The following is a 20,346-nucleotide window of genomic DNA, read 5'->3' as shown; positions in this document are numbered from 1 at the left end:
TTGAAAGTGAAAGTGAAGTTGCTCAGTCATGTCTGACTCTTAGTGACCCCATGGACTGTAGCCTACCAGTTTCCTCCGTCCATGGGATTTTCCAGGCAAGAGGACTGAAGTGGGTTGCCATTTCCTTCTCCAGGAGATCTTCCCGACCCAGAGATTGAACCCGGGTCTTCCTCATTGAAGGCAGACGCTTTACCATCTGAGCCACCAGGAAAGTCCTATTATGATGTTTAAATGGTAATTAATGTATGGTTGATTTAAAAGCTGCATATGGGTGAGGAGACTTCCTCAGGGACTTCAGAATTCAAATCCTGTTCGTTTCAGCCACCTCCACTGATACTCTTTTTTATTTTGCCCCAAGTGACTATGTACTTGAAATGTCCTTGTCCCACTTTCCTGGGACTTTTTGGCAGGAAACTTGCCAACAGCTTGGAAATTTTCATTCTATCTCAGTTCAGCCCCCATCACGTTCTCCACGAGGAGTCCACCTTCTAGCACTTCTGGCTGAGAGGTTGTCTTCGAGTTTTGCTCTGTTGACGCTTTCTGCGAGACTGGAACTGCTGACTAACTCTCTGGTCTGTCCAGGCTCAACCTCATCTATGGCACAACTCAGTGAGCACATGTGACCACCACTCCCATCGGAGTTTTCAGTGGCAGGAAGCACGGGCACTTCCACTGGCTCTCTCTTTCCTTCCCATCTCGGCATGAATGCACTTAACTGTCCCCTTACATCCTCTGACCTCTTGGCTCTCTCTCCATTCTCCCTTCTGTTGTACACACTGTGGAAATAAATTCCTCTTCATAGCTTGCTCTACAGTCTTAAGAATAATTTTAGAAGATTAATGAAAGGAGAGATTATGACAAATCGAGACGAGGCACTGCATAATGGCAATATAAAAGGATCCATTAGACATACCAGAGGAGTGTTTTTCTTTTTCGTTTTTCTGCATGTAAAAGGCAGGAAATGATTATGGCCTGTTTCATAATAAACTAACTGTCCCCCCCCCAATAAAGTAATCCTAGATCTCACCCATATGACTCAGATTGCTTAAGGTCTTAAGTGCTCCAGTCTGACCAGACTGATTTGCAGAACCTTATAGTTTTGGGGTAAGATATTTTCAGCCAGAAAATCATCAGAGTAACTGAAAACTCAGATTTTCTTTCACATGGATCCCAAGGTCATTTCTGATGTTAAGATAAGTCACTTGTATAAGATTGAATCTCCTCTTTTGAGTGTTTTTTGTCCAGGTTCTATTTTAGCCCTTTTGTCCCAAATGTCACTAGTGAGGAAAGAGAAGTGACACGACTTAGTTGAAGAGCAGAGCTCTGGTGCAAGACTTAGATTTAAATTGTTGTTCTCACATGTACTGACTTTAGGACTTGAATAAGTTTTCAACTTTCCTGAATCTCAATTTCCTCATTTGTGAAAAAGATATGATATTACCTATATGTAAGCAGTGTGGCAGGAAAGTATTGAAAGTACCCAGCACAATATCTGGCATAATGAAAAAATTAACTAAGGGATAATTTATTGATCAACTCCCAAGATATACCTTTAATTTACCCCTTTCTTTGAATACGGTCATTGAGAAAAATGTGGTCATCCCAATAAACACAATTTAGTAACTGATATAACATGTTTTATAGAATGGACAGTTCTTAAATAGGTCTTTAATAATTAAAATATAATAATCCCAGTGATTGTGATCACTAGAATACAAGGGTTCCCTGGTGGCTCAGTCAGTAAAGAATCTGCCTGCAATGCAGGAGACCTGGGTTCCATTATCCCTCGAGAAGGGATTGGCAACCCACTTCAGTATTCTTGCCTGGAAAATTCCATGGACAGAGGAGCCTAGTGGGCTACACAGTCCATGGGGCCACAGATTCAGACACCACTGAGCACCTAACACACAGAAAACAAGGAAAATAATGTTAGCCTCTGTTAAGCCAGAAACATGCTGTGAGATGATTGGTCAATAGGACATCAGTTCTGGATAGCAGGCAGAATATTTTGGGCTAAATTTAATAAAATGTGAACAGTTGGTAGAATTTTTCTCTTGCTGTGTAGGAATTCTCAAGAATCATATGTAATAGCATATGGGATTTGATATAAGAACAGAAGAAATGTGGAACTGTGAAAAAATCAAAGTAAATCTGTACTTTGTAACGGACACCTAAAGGCATCTGAGCATCAGTGTCCCTTCCTGTAAAACAGGTGTATATTAATGCATCTCTGAGGTCCTTCCTTTTTCTATCCTAATCTAATGATATTCTGAAGTATATTATCTCTGCAACTAAAATTATTCATGTACACTAAGTATCTTAAAAAGTAGTAGTGGGTGAATCATATTTCAGGTGCCCATTAATTAGACATTTTAAAAAGTTTTTTAAAATCTATAAAGATAGTTGCAATGTGGTGGCTCAGTGTTAAGAGAATCTACCTGCCAATCCAGGAGATGATGCAGGTTCGATCCTTGAGTTGGGAAGATCCCCTGGAGTAGGAAATGGCAACCCACTCCAGTATTCTTGCCTAGAAAATTCCATGGACAGAAGAGACTGGTGGGATACAGTCCACAGGGTCGCAAAAAGTTGGACACAACTGTGCATGCACTCACACCCATATTGTTATTCCTGTAGCTTAAAAAATAATTACATGATGGTGCTGTCATTGTTAATATGTGTAACAGGTTGACGTGCATAATAAAATTCAAATAGCAGAATGAAATGTGGACCAGGCAGCATAAAAGAGAGTTTTCTTGATGTCAATACTACATCTGTTCTGTAAATAGCACTTTTTATATTCATCAACCCACCGTCTTTTTAAAAGAGCTACAGTCCTTTAGAATTCTAAAAGGGAATAGCTGTTGCTGGGCATTTGGAAGATATTTTTGCTAATGCTAATATGTATTATTTATTATTTTTAATAGAAAAAGGGTTATGTTTAACTCTTGTAAGTATATTAATCATGGAAGTATTCCCAACTATAGGTGTTTTTTTTTTTTTTGAGGGCAACTAAAATAATTTTTATTTTCCAGAAGAGCTTTATGTAGAGAAAATGAAACAAATCACCGAGGCAACAAATGTCTTTTCTGAGTGGCTCGGTCTTCATCGACAAAGCTATTTATTCATACAGTTATATAGTTGCATCTGCTCTCATGCAGCTATAGAAACAGCTCATCCATTCATTCATCTTATTCATTTAACAAGTATTTATTGAATGCTTAATATATGCCTGACACTGGAAGGCATGGGGCTATAACGAACAATCTGTTCTTGTGAAACTTTTAGTCTAATGGGAAAACAACCAATTATAGAAATAACAATGTGTGATAGGAGGTAAGTGTAGGGTGCTTTGAAATGAGCACAGTTCAGTTCAGTTCAGTCGCTCAGTCGTGTCCGACTCTTTGCGACCCCATGAATCGCAGCACGCCAGGCCCCCCTGTCCATCACCAACTGCCGGAGTTCACTCAAACTCACGTCCATCGAGTCAGTGATGCCATCCAGCCATCTCATCCTCTGTCGTCCCCTTTTCCTCCTGCCCTCAACCCCTTCCAGCATGAAGTGAGCACAGGGCTACCTAAAGAATCTGCTGGTTTGGATTACAGGGTAGGTAGGGGTTTCATATCAGGAAAGGGTTTTCTGAGGAAGTGACAATTAGACTGATATGCAGAATGGAGGGAACAATGGGGGAAAGAGTGTTTTAGGTCAAGTCCCATATATGCCAGATTGCTAGAAGAGAGAAAAGTGGGAGAATGGCATATCCCAGTGTGGCTTGGATGTACGGTATCCACTGTGAGTAGCAAGATAACAAAGGATGCAGAAAGAGTAGAGGCCCAGTCATGAATATCAAGCTGAGATATTATCTTAAAGGAAATAGAATTTTCCTTCCATCATTAACCCTGGTCTCAAATCCCAGTTTGCCCTGACTTCTCACCCATTTCATTTCTCTGATTTGAGCTCTCTTCTGTTATCTGCCACATCCCCCTTTGCGCATCCTTAATGCCTGTTCAGTAAAAATAGTGGTTTTACCTTTCAGTAACTAGATGACCTCTGAAATGTAGTTTTCTCTTCTATAAAATGGTCCATATCTTTCAGGATTGTTTTGACAAGAGGAACTACAAAGTACTTAGCATGTTATGTTGTAGGGGTGTGTTACTTTTATTTAATTATGGTGCAAGTGGGGGGCCCTGTGAAGGGCCGCAGTCTCCCCATCTTCTTGTCTTTTCTTGATGCTCTTCTCATATCTTTCCTGCCAGTGACATTGATCCTGATACATAACATCTCAACCAAGCATCTGCAATGTGGCAGGCCCACTTAACAGAAATTGGAACAGGAGGCTTAATGGATCAGGAAAACTCTGCTGGGTGCCGGAGAGAGGCAGAAAAACAGCTAATATTAGGGAAATGTTAATAAACTCTGGCCTTTTAGTATAGAAAAGAAGGGACAAGAGCCAATGTGAAAAGATTTCATGACTACATTAGTAACCTGGGATTAACCATTTTAATTGTATAAAACACTTTAGCATATTAATTACATTAATATAATAGCTTAAATTTCATTTATTAAGTATTCCATACAACTCCCAGAATGATCAATCTAATATAAACGTCCAACGGCAGAACTCTCACATGGAGCCCCTGCTTGAATTCAAGATGAGTGATTGTCCAAAGTCTTACCTTAGTATGTAGATCTCCCTGGACCTAGCACCTCAGTTCTTCTCCTGTCTCATCTTCCATTATTCTACTTTGAATTTTATACTCCAGGAATGTTAAAAAAAAAATTCATGGACCAGACTACTTCTATGTCTCTGCTACTTTTTCTGCCCTTCCTTAACTCATTGGCCCATTGGCCTTGCTGGGTCCACTCTGGTCTCTGAAGGCGCTAGCCGTGTTTCTGCTTTGGAGACCTGCACTTTCTAGTCCTCTGTCTAGATGGCATCATCCATCTGTCTCAGTCTTACTTATCTTCCAGGTCTGGCTGTTCATGCCATAACATCCCCAAAATCTCCAGTTAGGTTTGATATATTTAATACCTGGGACATATTTCTGACATGGAGACAACTTAACTCCTCTACTCCTTAGACCATCTAAGAAACAACAAAGCAGTTTCTTAGAGGGGATTCAAACCCAGGTCTTTGTCACTGATGTCCGTGCTCCTATCCACTGTCATTGTCTCTTGGTTAAGTAACTTCACGTTTATAATGTAGTTAAAACATACTTGTGATACTACATTTTGGATTTGGTTCCTCTGAACCTAAACATCTAATTAAATAAAAATAATGCACCACATAATGGTTAATTTAAAGTTATTCATAATTAATTGTAGGTTTGTATTTTTTGGACACATATCCGTAGCTTGTAAAAGTAAACTTTTAGAAATGGAATAAGAATGTATCATATGAATCATACCAGTCATCTGTTGATACAGCTGTAGTAAATAGTCTTTCCTGCCAAATCTGATTACCAGGATGTTATTCACAACATCAGCCCTTTCTTGACACTATGAGTAAAAGCTATGAGTGCTGTGAAGAGCTGTGAGTTTGGGAGGATTTAGGTAAATTTTCTTTTATGAGACAACAGTGGGTTTGCAAAGGAAACAAGTGCAAATCACATTTTGCAAGTCAAATAACATTTAAGTACATTTGTTGTGTTCAAATTTTTTTAAACACATAACTGTCTTTATAAAGTATAAAGTAATTTATCACTTCCTTTTATTATTTACCCATTATTTCATCTGAATGTTTGTAGATAAGATTTTCTTAAAGCAGATTATCCGTGATTACAGCTTTCTGAGAGACCTGTCTCATTGCACATATGCATGTTTCACCAAAGGCAATTTGGGAATGTGTGTTTGCCCAAGGTTCAGAAAATAAAGTTATAGATCTGGATTTGCCATTTATTATGTTAGTAACTTTAGAAAATTCAGTTTACTCTCCCTGAGTCTTATTTTCTCAAGTCTGAAATGGGGATAATAAAACTGACTTATGCATACTTCCTTCACAGGATTATTGTAGAGAATCAAATGAGTTTACTTAAAAATTATAAAATACTTTAGACATGGAAAGGATGACTAAAATGATTGAAAGGAGGAAATCCTTGAGTAAGTTAAATTCTTTTATACCATTAACATACTAGGAGGTGGAAAAAAAATGAGAGGTGTATCCATCTATGTGTTAGAACTAATTTTATGTTAATTACAGGGACCCAAGCAAATTGGCCTTACAATTATTAGGTTTCCCAGAAAACTGAGTATTGGGCATTTGGACGGCATTTGACATCCACAACAATTTGGCTTAGAGTGGCTGTACAGTGTAGGGTTCAGAAGCATAGCTTTTAGAGTCAGATTCTTGCTGGAGTCCTAGTTCTGCCAATTATTAGTTCTGTTGTCTGGGCCGAATTACTTAAACTAAATCTCAGTTTCTTTATTTGTAAAATGAAATAATAATAAGCACTTCAAAGGAGTGTTGAGAAGATTAAATACAATGTTCATTGCCTCCACAGATATTTGCTGAGTACATACATGTGCCAGGCAGTACTGTAAGCAGTAGAGGTGTAACAGTGGATAAAGCGGTCATGGCCTTGCCCTCAGAGGGCTTCCGTTACAGAGTGAAGAGACTGGCCCTTACTAGGCACACAGATAGCAAACACGGTAGCCATAGCTGCTATAATTTAAAAAGCTGAGAAGTGGAATATAGAAAGACAGCTGAGTATAAAAGAGAGCAGAGCTATGTTAGATAGGGTGGACAGAGAAGTTCGAAAGGACCAGCTTTATGAAGATCTTGGGAAGAACATTATAGGCAAGCGGGACAGCATAGGGCTTAGTATACCGGCTATACATAATGTATGGTCACCGTATAGCTGTGAATTTTTCTGTTTCTCCTCCTTATTTTCAACTCTTTCCTTTTCTCTTATTTAGGGAATCTGACACTTGAGGATAAATTTCAAACTACAATCACTAGCTCAACAAGTCAGTTACCACTGTAATGGCAAACTTTGATTACTTAGTCATGGTAATGGGGATTTCCTCTGGGCTTTCACGAATCTTTCCCAGGTTAATAGGTGTTTATTAATGAGAAAAAAAGACCAGATATTTTAACCTTTTCTAGTGTGCATTCAAAATTAGTACCAGATTTGAAATCCTATGAAAATATTCTCCCCCAAATACCTCTATTCCAATATTCCTGCACACACACATCTATTTCTTTGCATCTAAGTAATTCAGTTCTTGAACTAAACTTTCAGAAGACACCAGGTTTTGTGAAAAAGTGGTGTGACAGTAGATGAACAAATTCTTAGAATTTAGAGTTCTATTTACCCATTAAGTAATCTTAAGTCAAAAGTTCCAGGAAAACCACCATTCTTTGGAGCCTCATCCTCCTACTCTACTGTCTTCTCATTGAATGGTATGCTCCTTTCTCAGCTGTTATGGTTAGATAGATGCAAGTTGTTCTAGCCTACCACAATGCCATTTCCCAGTTGTTATTGTTAGAAAAGTGGGAATTGATCTTGGTTTTTATTTTCCCCTAAATTTCAATCTATCCCAATTCCCATTCATTCTTCCTACCTTCCCCCTCCTTTTACCCTCTACATTTTTTACAGTTAACTGGGACCTTCCTTAAAAAATAAAAATACATGCACACACATAGCTGTGTGTATACTTTGTGTGTATGTTGCAATTCTGGTTAATACCCTTCAGGAGTTCCCAGTACCCTGCTGCTGCTGCTGCTGCTGCTGCTGCTAAGTCACTTCAGTTGTGTCCGACTCTGTGTGACCCCGTAGACGGCAGCCCACCAGGCTCCCCCGTCCCTGGGATTCTCCAGGCAAGAACACTAGAGTGGGTTGCCATTTCCTTCTGCAATGCATGAAAGTGAAAAGTGAAAGTGAAGTCGCTCAGTTGTGTCCGACTCTTTGCGACCCCATGGACTGCAGCCTACCAGGCTCCTCCATCCATGGGATTTTCCAGGCAAGAGTACTGGACTGGGTTGCCATTGCCTTCTCCCCCAGTACCCTACTTCCTTGTTATTCAAAGTGTGGTCTGTTGACCAATTTCAATGTCATCCTTTCAGACCTTGTTGGAAACTCAGAATCTTGAGTCCCTTGCTAGAACTACTGAGTCAGAACTTGTGTTTTAGCAAGATAACTAGATGATTTGTATACTCAGTTGCTTTTGCACCCTTGCATTTAAGAATTGGCTTATTGGATAAAGTTTACTAGCTTAACCTCACATACATGGCCCTCTTCCCTCTGACCCTTGTCTAACTTTCCTGTCTCTGATCCCGTCACTCGTCATGCCTTAGATTAATCTGTAGTCAATTATATTTAGTTCCCCAAACAATCTGAATTCCATTCTGTTTCTATCTACCTGCTTTTCTTTTTGTCTAGAATGCCTTTCAACTCTCTAGCCTATGCTTTCTTAATAAGCTTTTTTAACCTTTAAGGCTCAACTCAAATGCAGATTTCTCTGTGACTATCTTCCTTGATACTGTTCTCCTGAACTGAGCTAGTCAGTCTTTGTGTCCTAAGTATGAGGTCTGTGTCTGTGTGAAAGTGAAAGTCACTCTGTTGTGTCCGGGCTCTTTGACTCATGGACTGTATAGTCCATGGAATTCTCTAGGCCAGAATACTGGAGTGGGTAGCTTTTCCCTTCTCCAGGGGACCTTCCCAATCCAGGGAAGACTTTCAAACCCAGGTCTCCCACACTGCAGGCAGATTCCTTGCCAGCTGAACCACAAGGGAAGCCTCTATCTGTATAACAGTCATCATCTAGTACAATTAGTTTTTACACATGTCTATCTCTTGCTAAAATGTGATGTCTTTGAAGGCGGTGGGGAAGTTATTAGTCATGTTTATAGCCACTGATCTAGTATGTTGCTGACAGGTATACTGTAAGTGTTGATTGATTCTTTTATGTAAGAGGCATTTGGTAGACATTGCTAAGTAAATGAACTAGGAAGGAAGTGGATGGAAGCACTTCCTTCTTGCAACTTATACACACACATGTGTATGTTTATGTAGCATGTACTTCACAAGAAATACTGGTGAAAGGTACCTTTGTATTCTGATCAATAGAATGTTCAGTTGACAGGTGATCGGTGAACTTCTCTGTGAATGATTGCTGGACCTGAAATGATACTTGAGATGTCATTTTAGTACAAAAGAAATGGGATAAAAGAGGTAAAAGTCCTCACATGCCCCAAGAATAATGGCAACTGTATCACATCTATGATAAAGCGACTTATAATGAGCATCATTTAAACCTTTAAGAGTCAAATATAACATACTTGTAGCTCAGTGGCACAATTGTATTAATATTAAATAAAAGCGAAAGCAGCCAGATCAAAAAAAAGGCCAACTTATAGATGTTTAGCTTCTCAGAGATTCTATATAATATGATACTTAACCTAGTTTTAGGGGAAATTATTTGACTTATAATATGTATATAATATATTTAGTATTTATATATAGGTTATATATATAAATATAATATATATTTATATATATTTCATATTTATAATATATTTATACTAAATATAAAGGTCTGATAATTTTTATATTATATAGTATATTTTAGTATAAAACATTACAATTTGTCTTAAAGCTGTACAACAGAAAATTTAAAAATGGCTTTATTGTCCTAAATCACTTGGTTATAAAATAATTGAAAAAATAATAAAAGTTGTTTTTTTTTTCCCCAAAGCAGGATGCATTAGATTGCACTCAGCTTTCAGGGTACAAACTTGTCTAGGAACAGAATGTGAGTTCACAGCACTTCTGCCTTTTTTTTTTTTTTTTAACATTGCTTTGCATTTTAGAGAACAAAATGTATCAGTACCATTGAATGTTTTTACCCCAAGTAACCTCCAAAAGGAACTTAAAAAAACATAATAATGATTACTGCTTGGAATTTATCCAGCTATAAAGATGACATCAGCACTATGCAAACGGAGCCCCAAATAGGTATTCTGTTGTTTTGTGGTTGAGATAGGAGTTAAAATTTTTAGTCACTTTCAAAAATGTTCTTAAATTGTTCTGAAAACCCTAGACAGAAATGCCTCAGAATAATCAAATATATCACCTTTCCACATAGCAATAAGGGTGACAACAGAGATTCTCCCTGAAAACCACTGGCATGTATTTTTTTAAATTCCAAAAGTCAATTTTAAAGAAATGAATCATATCATTTATTACCCATATCAGCAAGAATTGTTTTGGTCCATAAAACACAGCTGAAATAGTATTAAAACTTACCTCCCCTATAGTTCATACTTTTACAAAGAGATATATAATTTATCACATTGTATTTATGGTATCTCCAAAAAAATTACTTCTTTTATTTTATTTATTTATTTATTATTTTTTAAATTTAAATTTATTCATTTTAATTGGAGGCTAATTACTTTACAATATTGTATTGGTTTTGCCATACATCAACATGAATCTGCCACGGGTATACACGTGTTCCCCATCCTGAAGCCCCCTCCCTTCTCCCTCCCCATACCATCCCTCTGGGTCATCCCAGTGCACCAGCCCCGAGCATCCTGTATTCTGCATTGAACCTGGACTGGCGATTCATTTCTTATATGATATTATGCATGTTTCAATGCCATTCTCCCAAATCACCCCACCCTCTCCCTCTCCCACAGAGTCCAAAAGACTGTCCTATACATCTGTGTCTCTTTGCTGTCTCGCATACAGGGTTATTGTTACCATCTTTCTAAATAGAAAATGTGAAGAGGAGTTAGAGATTTTCTTGCTAATAAAAAGTACTTGAAAATCCTTTGCTAAAGACACCATAAATGAAAATATACTTTTAGCAAAAAGAAAAAAGAAAAAAAAGAAATTCTCCCTCCTTGGTCTTTGTTATGACTCCTCTAGGATTTCAAGCTATAGTGCTTTCTTGCTAGTCCTTTAAAATAAAACTGTCCTGAATTAATACACATGTAATTTACTTAGCAATCTGAAGTTCTATTTAAATCGAGGACAGGTCTAATTGTTAGTTCTTCCTGGCTGACTGCTTGATGTTGGCTATGGTGCCTGATCTACAAAAGCCTGAACATTCTTTCATTGATTAACATTTGTCCAAAAATATATATTCAGAGATGTCAGAAAGACAAGGCACATACAAAAATAATATCCATCTACCCCCCCTATCTTTGTGTTAGGCTTTGGCAGAATTTTTAATATCTGAGAAAAACCTCTGACAAGAGAGAACTAGGTACATTTAAAGTGATGGCATTCTGTGCGTACTTTTCAGAAAACACTGTCCAATGTAAATGCAATTTTTGGAAACTCAAGAAGATTATAAGAACAAATTGATATGAACTGCATACTTAATAGGTTATAATTATGTCTTATCAAAAGCTCAACCTTTTAAATCCTTTATTCTTTAGAAATATGGTAATTGTCCCCTTTCCTGTGTAGTTAATTATAAATTTCAGGAAGAATTAAGTCAGCTAAAACTCTTCACTGTTTTTTCTTTGTCTCTATGGTAGCAGTGAAAATAGAAATGAATTGCTTTGATCTTGTTTCTGAATGGCATTTCTTTCCTCAAAGGATGGGCCTTATTTGGCAGACCTGAGATTTTAGATATTTTCATTAGCTGTTTATTCAAAAGAGGTGTCTTTTACAGATGAAGTTTAAAATGTGTCAGGAAGAAAAATGTAGCTTATTTTGAAAAATCACAGGCTTTGTTTCCACAGGAGTTTGTAGTTTATGATATAATAGATCTGCCAATGAAAAATATTCACTGACTATGGTAGTAGATAATGTTCAAAGTTTCTTTCTTGCAAGGAGAAAAGTACAATTGTAGTTCATTTCGCTTGTCTCATCTTATTATGTCAGTAGGATGCAGTGACAGCATGCAAATATCAATGTCATTTAAAGTATTTTATAAGACTGGATTTTTAATCTTGTGTTTAGAAGCTTAAATTACTCTATTGAATCTAACTCTATGTAGCAATAATTCAACTTTGGAGATTTCTAGAGCTTCAGGGATTATTGGAAGATGTTTCCACAAAATTCTATAATATATTTCTTGGAAATATTTACAGACCAATTATTTCAAATATGTGATACCAGACTGCAGAGTCAATTCTAGCTCCCAAATTTAGTCATCCTAAAACTATTGCAGTATTTCAGATGTTCTTTCCAACTTAAATTGAAAACTTAGATTTAAAAATCCTGATGTGTGTAAAGTACTTTTGTATAAGCGGGAGACCTGGGTTTGGTCCTTGGGGTGGGGAAGTACCCTGGTGAAGGGAAAGGCTACCCACTCTAGTTTTCTGGCCTGTAGAATTCCATGGGCAGTCCGTGGGGTTGCAAAGACCCGGACACGACTGAGCAACTTTCACTTTCATAGTTTTTCTCATTTAGTTTTCATAGTGAACATGTGAGATTTGTGAGATACATACTATTTTATACTTGGGGTGAGAAAACAGGTTTAGAGAAGCTAGTGGGATAAGGGGAAAATCTCTGTTTAATAAGATAAATATTAATCTTATTAACTTATATGGAGAAGGAAACGGCAACCCACTCCAGTGTTCCTGCCTGGAGAATCCCAAGGACGGGGGAGCCTGGTGGGCTGCAGTCTATGGGGTTTCAGAGTCGGACACGACTAAAGCGACTTAGGAGGAGGAGGAGGAGGAGGAGGAACTTTTATGTCTCTAATTAATAAATATATTTTATTATATAAATATATACGCTTACTCCTTGGAAGAAAAGTTATGACCAACCTAGATAGGATATTCAAAAGCAGAGACATTACTTTGCCAACTAAGGTCTGTCTAGTCAAGGCTATGGTTTTCCAGTAGTCATATATGGATGTGAGAGTTGGACTGTGAAGAACGCTGAGCACCGAAGAGTTGATGCTTTTGAACTGTGGTGTTGGAGAAGACTCTTGAGAGTCCCTTGGACTGCAAGGAGATCCAACCAGTCCATTCTGAAGGAGATCAGCCCTGGGATTTCTTTGGAACGAATGATGCTAAAGCTGAAGCTCCAGTACTTTGGCCACCTCATGGGAAGAGTTGACTCATTGGAAAAGACTCTGATGCTGGGAGGGATTGGGGGCAGGAGGCGAAGGGGACGACAGAGGATGAGATGGCTGGATGGCATCACTGACTCGATGGACGTGAGTCTGAGTGAACTCCGGGAGTTGATGATGGACAGGGAGGCCTGGCGTGCTGCGATGCATGGGGTCACAAAGAGTCGGACACGACTGAGTGACTGAACTGAACTGATATACACTTCTGATTAGAATGTATATTGGACCCTGGGTTAAATATATTCCATTATTATTTTATATAACCCTTCTAATAATCCTGTAAACTGGGTATTATTCTCTCCACTTTGGATGAGAAAACTGAAATTCACAGAGTCTAAGAAACTTACAGAGCTAAAAAGTGACAGATTTAGCATTCTAAATGTGGATTCTAAAACAATGGATTCCTCATTGTTTTAAATGCTTTCTTCCACTGCCTTTCAGGATAAATAATTTAATGTTAGAATGAACTAACAACTCACTTCAAGTACCTGGCATCTAATAGTACTCAGTAAATATTATTTTATTATGGACCTGGGAAATGCCTTCTTCCAGGGCCCTCTCTCCATTGATGCCATAAAATAAGTTACAACAGTGACTCTCATATATAATAAATATTTAAATATGGTCTGCTTTGAACAGTCAGAGCTTATATAACTCATCATAGTTAATTTATCCAGGTATCCAAATGATTAGAAAATATTTTAACATGGCATATTTAATCCTCTTATGTACTGGTTAGCACCTCTGCTAACCCAGGCAAATGCCTGCTTGGAGAGTCACAAGAGATTTTGGAAAACGTGATCATGACTCAGCATTACCATCACTGTCTACTGAAAAACTCTCTCTCAGCATTCAGCATCCTTTGGAGAATGGGTCAGCAGCATTTTTCTCATTTGCAAAAGAGCTGAATGCATGATTTCCCAGCACGATGTCAATCTTACTAAGGATTTCTTCAGACACTAGTTAGGCCAGCTCATTTTAAACATCTTTGACACCTGAGAAAATACCAATAAAAGGAAGCAAGTATGAAGATAAGCCCAGGAAGGGATAAAGTTGAATATTGAGGAATTAAGCCCAAAATGTAATGACAAATGGTAATGCTGACCTTGAGTGGGTCTATCATCTGTAGTAGATATCTTGAATGAGCAGGATGTAGTACTAGAAATCTTCTTATCTGGGCTCTCTGTTGTTACTTTAAAACTTCTTAAATCAGAGTAGAGTTGATGAATGATATTGTGTATTATATGTGTACAATATAGTCACTCACAATTTTTAAAGCTTATACTCTGCTTACTGTTTCTATACAATGTTATCTATATTTTCTGTATTGTACAATATATCCTTGTAGCTCATTTTATACAAAATTGTTTATTTAAAGCTTCTTAGTATCAGTGATCCCTACTTTGGTCTCTTGATGAAAACTCAAGCAGCCCATGACTTTCCAGGTACTTGCAAAGAATTAAAAGCCCTACAGTCACTTAAAATCACAAATTCAGCCTCAATTAATTAATTTATATTGTCCAGTCTCAAATATTAATCAGAACTCTGAACACTTTTCTTGATTAAATATTCTCTTTTTCTTACTATGGGGTCTTCAGATAGAGTGTCTGCTTTGGGGTAATGCTATAGGTAGGGCTAGGTTTTTTTTTTTTTCTTCTTTCTCATTTGCTAGTTGGTTATTGATCCCTCCAGGTTTGAAGCATGGTAGGGAAATTTAAAAAAAGGAGAGCAGAAAGTTATTACACTGGGATTGTCATATTTTTTGCTCTCTAAGCCTGACATCATCATAATCATAATAATAACAAAAACAAAGAAAATAGCTGAAGCATATGTCATGTTGATTATGTCTAGAAATAATTCTAGGCACTTGTAATAATTCTTTTAATCTTCATAACTGAGACAAAGAGAGTTTAGCAATAGACCCTGGGTCATCATTGTTGTGGGTCTTAGAAAGTTTCTCTTTCTGGGCCTGCCTAAATTTCCTGTGGGGTTACCCGGGTGGTTTACTGGTAAAGAATCTGCCCACCAATGCCAAGAGACACAGGTTTTGTCCCTGGGGCAGGAAGATCCCCTAGAGAAGGAAATGGTGACCCACTCCAGTATTCCTGAGTGGGAAATTCCATGGACAGAGGAGCTTGGCAAGCTGTAGTTCATAGGTGACAGAGTTACACATCTTTATGGCATATTAGGAAACTAATTGGATGAAAATCTTTATTTCTTTACGTACAATTATTTATATACATATGTATATACACAAACATGTATGTATGGATGAATGTATACATATGCCTTATATAGCTCTATAAAATCAATGATTTGAAGGTATACTAAGAGTTGTCTTTTTCCCCCAATATTTTGAAATTTATGTAAATATATTGAAGCATATATTAACTCAGTTCAGTCACTCAGGTGTGTCCGACTCTTTGTGACCCCATGAATCGCAGCATGCCAGGCCTCCCTGTCCATCACCAACTCCTGGAGTTCACCCAAACTCACGTGCATTGAGTCAGTGATGCCATCCAACCATCTCATCCTCTGTTGTCCCCTTCTCCTCCTGCCCCCAATCCCTCCCAGCATCAGGGTCTTTTCCAATGAGTCAACTCTTCACATGAGGTGGCCAAAGAATTGGAGTTTCAGCCTCAGCATCAGTCCTTTCAAGAACACCCGGGACTGGTCTCCTTTAGGATGGGCTGGTTGAATCTCTTTGCAGTCCAAGGGACTCTCAAGAGTCTGCTCCAGCACCACAGTTCAAAAGCATCAATTCTTTAGCGCTCAACTTTCTTCACAGTTCAATTCTCGCATCCATACATGACCACTGCAAAAACCATGAACAGATGGACCTTTGTTGGCAAAGTAATGTCTCTGCTTTTGAATATGCTATCTAGGTTGGTCATAACTTACCTTCCAAGGAGTAAGCATCTTTAAATTTTATGGCTGCAGTCACCATCTGCAGTGATTTTGGAGCCCCCAAAATAAGGTCTGCCACTGTTTCCACTGTTTCCCCATCTATTTCCCATGAAGTGATGGGACCAGATGCCATGATCTTCGTTTTCTGAATGTTGAGCTGGAAGCCAACTTTTTCACTCTCCTCTTTCACTTTCATCAAGGGGCTTTTTAGTTCCTCTTCACTTTCTGCCATAAGGGTGGTGTCATCTGCATATTTGAGGTTACTGATATTTCTCCTGGCAATCTTGATTCCAGCTTGTGCTTCTTCCAGCCCAGCGTTTCTCATGATGTACTCTGCATACAAGTTGAATAAGCAGGGTGACAATATACAGCCTTGATGTACTCCTTTTCCTATTTGGAAACAGTCTGTTGTTCCATGTCCAGTTCTAACTGTTGCTTCCTGACCTGCATACAGGTTTCTCAACAGGCAGGTCAGGTGGTGTGATATTCCCATCTCTTTCAGAATTTTCCACAGTTTATTGTGATCCACACAGTCAAAGGCTTTGGCATAGTCAATAAAGCAGGAATAGATGTTTTTCTGCAACTCTCTTGCTTTTTTGATGATCCAGCCGATGTTGGCAATTTGATCTCTGGTTCCTCTGCCTTTCCTAAAGCCAGCTTGTACATCTGGAATTTCACGCTTCACATATTGCTGAAGCCTGGCCTGGACAATTTTGAGCATTCCTTTACTAGTGTGTGAGATGAGTGCAATTGTGCGGTAGTTTGAGCATTCTTTGGCATTGCCTTTCTTTGGGATTGGAATGAAAATGGACCTTTTCTAGTCCTGTGGCCACTGCTGAGTTTTCCAAATTTGCTGGCGTATTGAGTACAGTACTTTCACAGCATCATGTTTTAGGATTTGAAATAGCTTAACTGAAATGCCATCACCTCCAGGTTCATGGCATACCTTTCTCTGGAAGGCCCTCTACTCCTCCTTTCACTCCTAAAATCTTCACTAGAAAACTGAAGTATCTTCTCTATAAAGCCATACCTGACTCAGCCATTCACAGTTCAAGAGTCTAGCCTTTGGCCTCAGTTTCTCTGCACCATTTTTCAGGGTCCTTGCTCATCCCTTACTCCTGACCCTAAAAATGAATGAGATAGATCTTTTTCATCTGTTCATGTCACATTTTATTTATATCATATGGTATACCATATACCAGCTTTCATGTTGCTTTATAATTTCATGTTGCTTTGTAATTTCATGTTTATTAGTGGCCCTTTTCCTTGGATCAAGAACTTCTCTAGAGATAGACTGAGTCTTGATATATCCTTATTTCTAAATAATACAATAGCTAACTTATTAATGAATGTTTGTTGACTAAATGAATAAATGAATGAGTAGACCTAGTTTTTAATCCTGTTTTAAAAGTAACATGTTGCACTATATCTCCTAAAATATTGGGTGCATTTAAGAGAGGATTTAAATTTTGGTATTTCTAAATTTTGTTATCTCTGTATATACCAAGCATGTATGAGAAATGAGTGGCTGAATAAATAATTGAAGAATATGTATTAATACTATTATATGGTGCTTCTGAACACAGGAAAAAGTTCTATGATTATGAGAATCATTTTATTAAGAATAGAACAGCAGAGGTTTTTAGTTTTTTCTCTCCTTTTAGAAGAGCATGCTGTTTTGAATGAAGCATTTAGGTCAAAATTTTATTTGGATATATCAATTCTTATTCTACCACACACAAACTTGTTCTGAAGATTAAATGACTAAAATGTCACTTTGTTGTTGTTGTTTAGTTGCTCAGTTGTGTCCAAGTCTTTTTGCAGCCCGATGGACTGTTGCCAATGGGCTTTTCTGTCCATGGGATTTCCCAGGCAAGAATACTGGAGTGGGTTGCCATTTGGTTCTCCAGGGGATCTTCCTGACCCAGGGACTGGACCTTCATTGGCAGGCGGATTCTTCACCACTGGGGAAGCCCATACAGGCACTTCAGTTCAGTTCAGTCGCTCAGTCATGTCTGTCTCTTTGCGACCCCATGAACTGCAGCACGCTAGTCCTCCTTGTCCATCACCAGCTCCCGGAGTCCACCCAAATTCATATGCACTGAGTCAGTGATGCCATCCAGCCATCTCATCCTCTGTTGTCCCCTTCTCCTCCTGCCCTCAATCTTTCCCAGCATCAGGGTCTTTTCAAATGAGTCAGCTCTTTGCATCAGGTGGCCAAAGTATTGGAGTTTCAGCTTCAACATCAGTCCTTCCAGTGAACACCCAGGACTGATCTAAACTTAAAAGTACTGTAACAAATGTAAGCCTCTGATACACAGAAAATTTCTACTCTCTCTGGGGATGGAATGGGTTGAGTAAAAAATCTTTATAGCGTTTTCTTGAAGTTCTTTGTGGTTACATATTTATATAATCAGTCTGAGATGTAATTGTCCAGCGTATTTGGCTCATTTGCTCAGCATATTCTGGAATGAAATATGTGAAGATAATTAAAGTCAGAAAAAGACAACCAACGAAGATGAGAGAGCTGTAGACAGCATAGTATTTTAAAAAGATTGAAACTCAATGGATAGTTTTGTCTCTTAAGAAAACATGTTTTTTCAGAGTTAGCTTTTGAAATCCCTAAATTCTGGTCAAGTCATATATCAACAGTCTAGAGGCATAAATATCCAGTGTAGATGGATGAGAGGGAGAAGGAAAACTGAAAGCTGTCTTTAGGGTAATTTGTCACCAACTTCTACCTTAAACTCCAACTTGGGGAGTTAGACTGGCCATTGAGGGAATTCTAATGTTTCCTCTTGATTTTTGACCTAAGAATTAACATGTATACTATCATGTAAGAAACGAAGTGCCAGTCTATGTTCAATACAGGATACAGGATGCTTGGGGCTGGTGCATGGGGATGATCCAGAGAGATGATATGGGGTGGGAGGTGGGAGGGGGATTTCAGGATTGGGAGCTTGTATACACCCGTGGTGGATTCATGTCAATGTATGGCAAAACCAATACAGTATTGTAAAGTAAAATAAAGTAAAAATAAAAAAAAATAGAGAGGGATATATTAAAAAATAAATATAAAATGAGTGCAGATCCTTTTTTTAATAGAATGCATTAAATTTATGTATTAAAAAAAATAGACTAGAGAGTGTCCTTTCACCTAGTATTTATACTGATTATTGCTGGCCTTCTAAGGGCTGTGATGTGCTGTGCTTAGTCGCACAGTCGTGTCTGACTCTTTGTGACTGTAGCCCACCAGGCTCCTCTGTCCCCAGGCTCCTTTGCCTGGGGATTCTCCAGGCAAGAATACTGGCATGGGTTGCCATGCCCTCCTCCAGGGTATCTTCCCAACACAATTATCACACCCAGGTCTCCTACATAGCAGGTGGATTCTTTACCTTCTGGGCCACCAGGGAAGCCCATAGCCAATAACCCCAAACTCTGTTTTGTTGCCCGCATTAAATATTAGAGAGAAAAATACTAAAGATGGAGAAGGAAAAATTCTAGGAAAAAGAGAATTTTTAACCTTGTTCTTCCCTAACTGTGACAGTACCCATGACCCATGTTAGATTCTGTCTTCTTTAGAAGTAGAATAAAGGGGTAGGTAAAACCTGAGGTTGGGATTTTCAGCAAGGACACTGAGTGGAAAACTCTTGTGTGAGAGTGTTTGGTCCAGCAGCTCTTAACCTTTATTATCATGCAAACTCACAGAGAAGTAACCATATCCTGTGCTAACAGTGGATTAGGATGATAGGGATCCTCAACTGGAGAGTGTACCTCTTTGGAGGAGGAAACAGATTAGATTATTGGAAGGAATATAGGTGGCTGTGTTCTTCTCTGGTGGCTCGGCTGCAAAGAACTGCCTGCCTGCAACGCAGGAGACCAGGCTTTGATCCCTGGGTTGGGAAGATTCCTGGAGAAGGGGATGGCAACCCACTCCAGTATTCTTGCCTGGAGAATCCCATGGACAGAGGAGCCTGGCAGACTGCAGTCCATAGGGTCACAAAGAGTCAGACATGCCTGGAGTGACTGAGCATGCATGTGGCACTCATATGGGTAGATTAATGAGTGGGTCAAATAAAATCCTCTCATTTTACAAGTGAGAAAAATGAAGTTTGAAGTGTTAAAGTGACGTTCCCAAAGTTCCACAAATAGATTCATGGAGACCCTAATAAAATCTAAGATCCCAACTTCTATTCCAATCTTATTTTTTTCTAGTTACACACTATAGATTACAAAATAATATATGTTTTCATAGCATCTGTCTTCCATAGGCCTTTTTATGTTATCTGTCCCTGTGTGATCATATTGTTAATTTTTGTAATTAAAGCACTGATTAACAATATGATCACACACATATTGTGTGTGTGTGTGTGATCATATTGTTAATTTTCATGGTTAAAACAC

Source organism: Capricornis sumatraensis, chromosome 8, assembly GCF_032405125.1.
Source record: "Capricornis sumatraensis isolate serow.1 chromosome 8, serow.2, whole genome shotgun sequence".
Lineage (NCBI taxonomy): Eukaryota > Metazoa > Chordata > Mammalia > Artiodactyla > Bovidae > Capricornis > Capricornis sumatraensis.
This window is presented reverse-complemented; position numbering follows the sequence as displayed.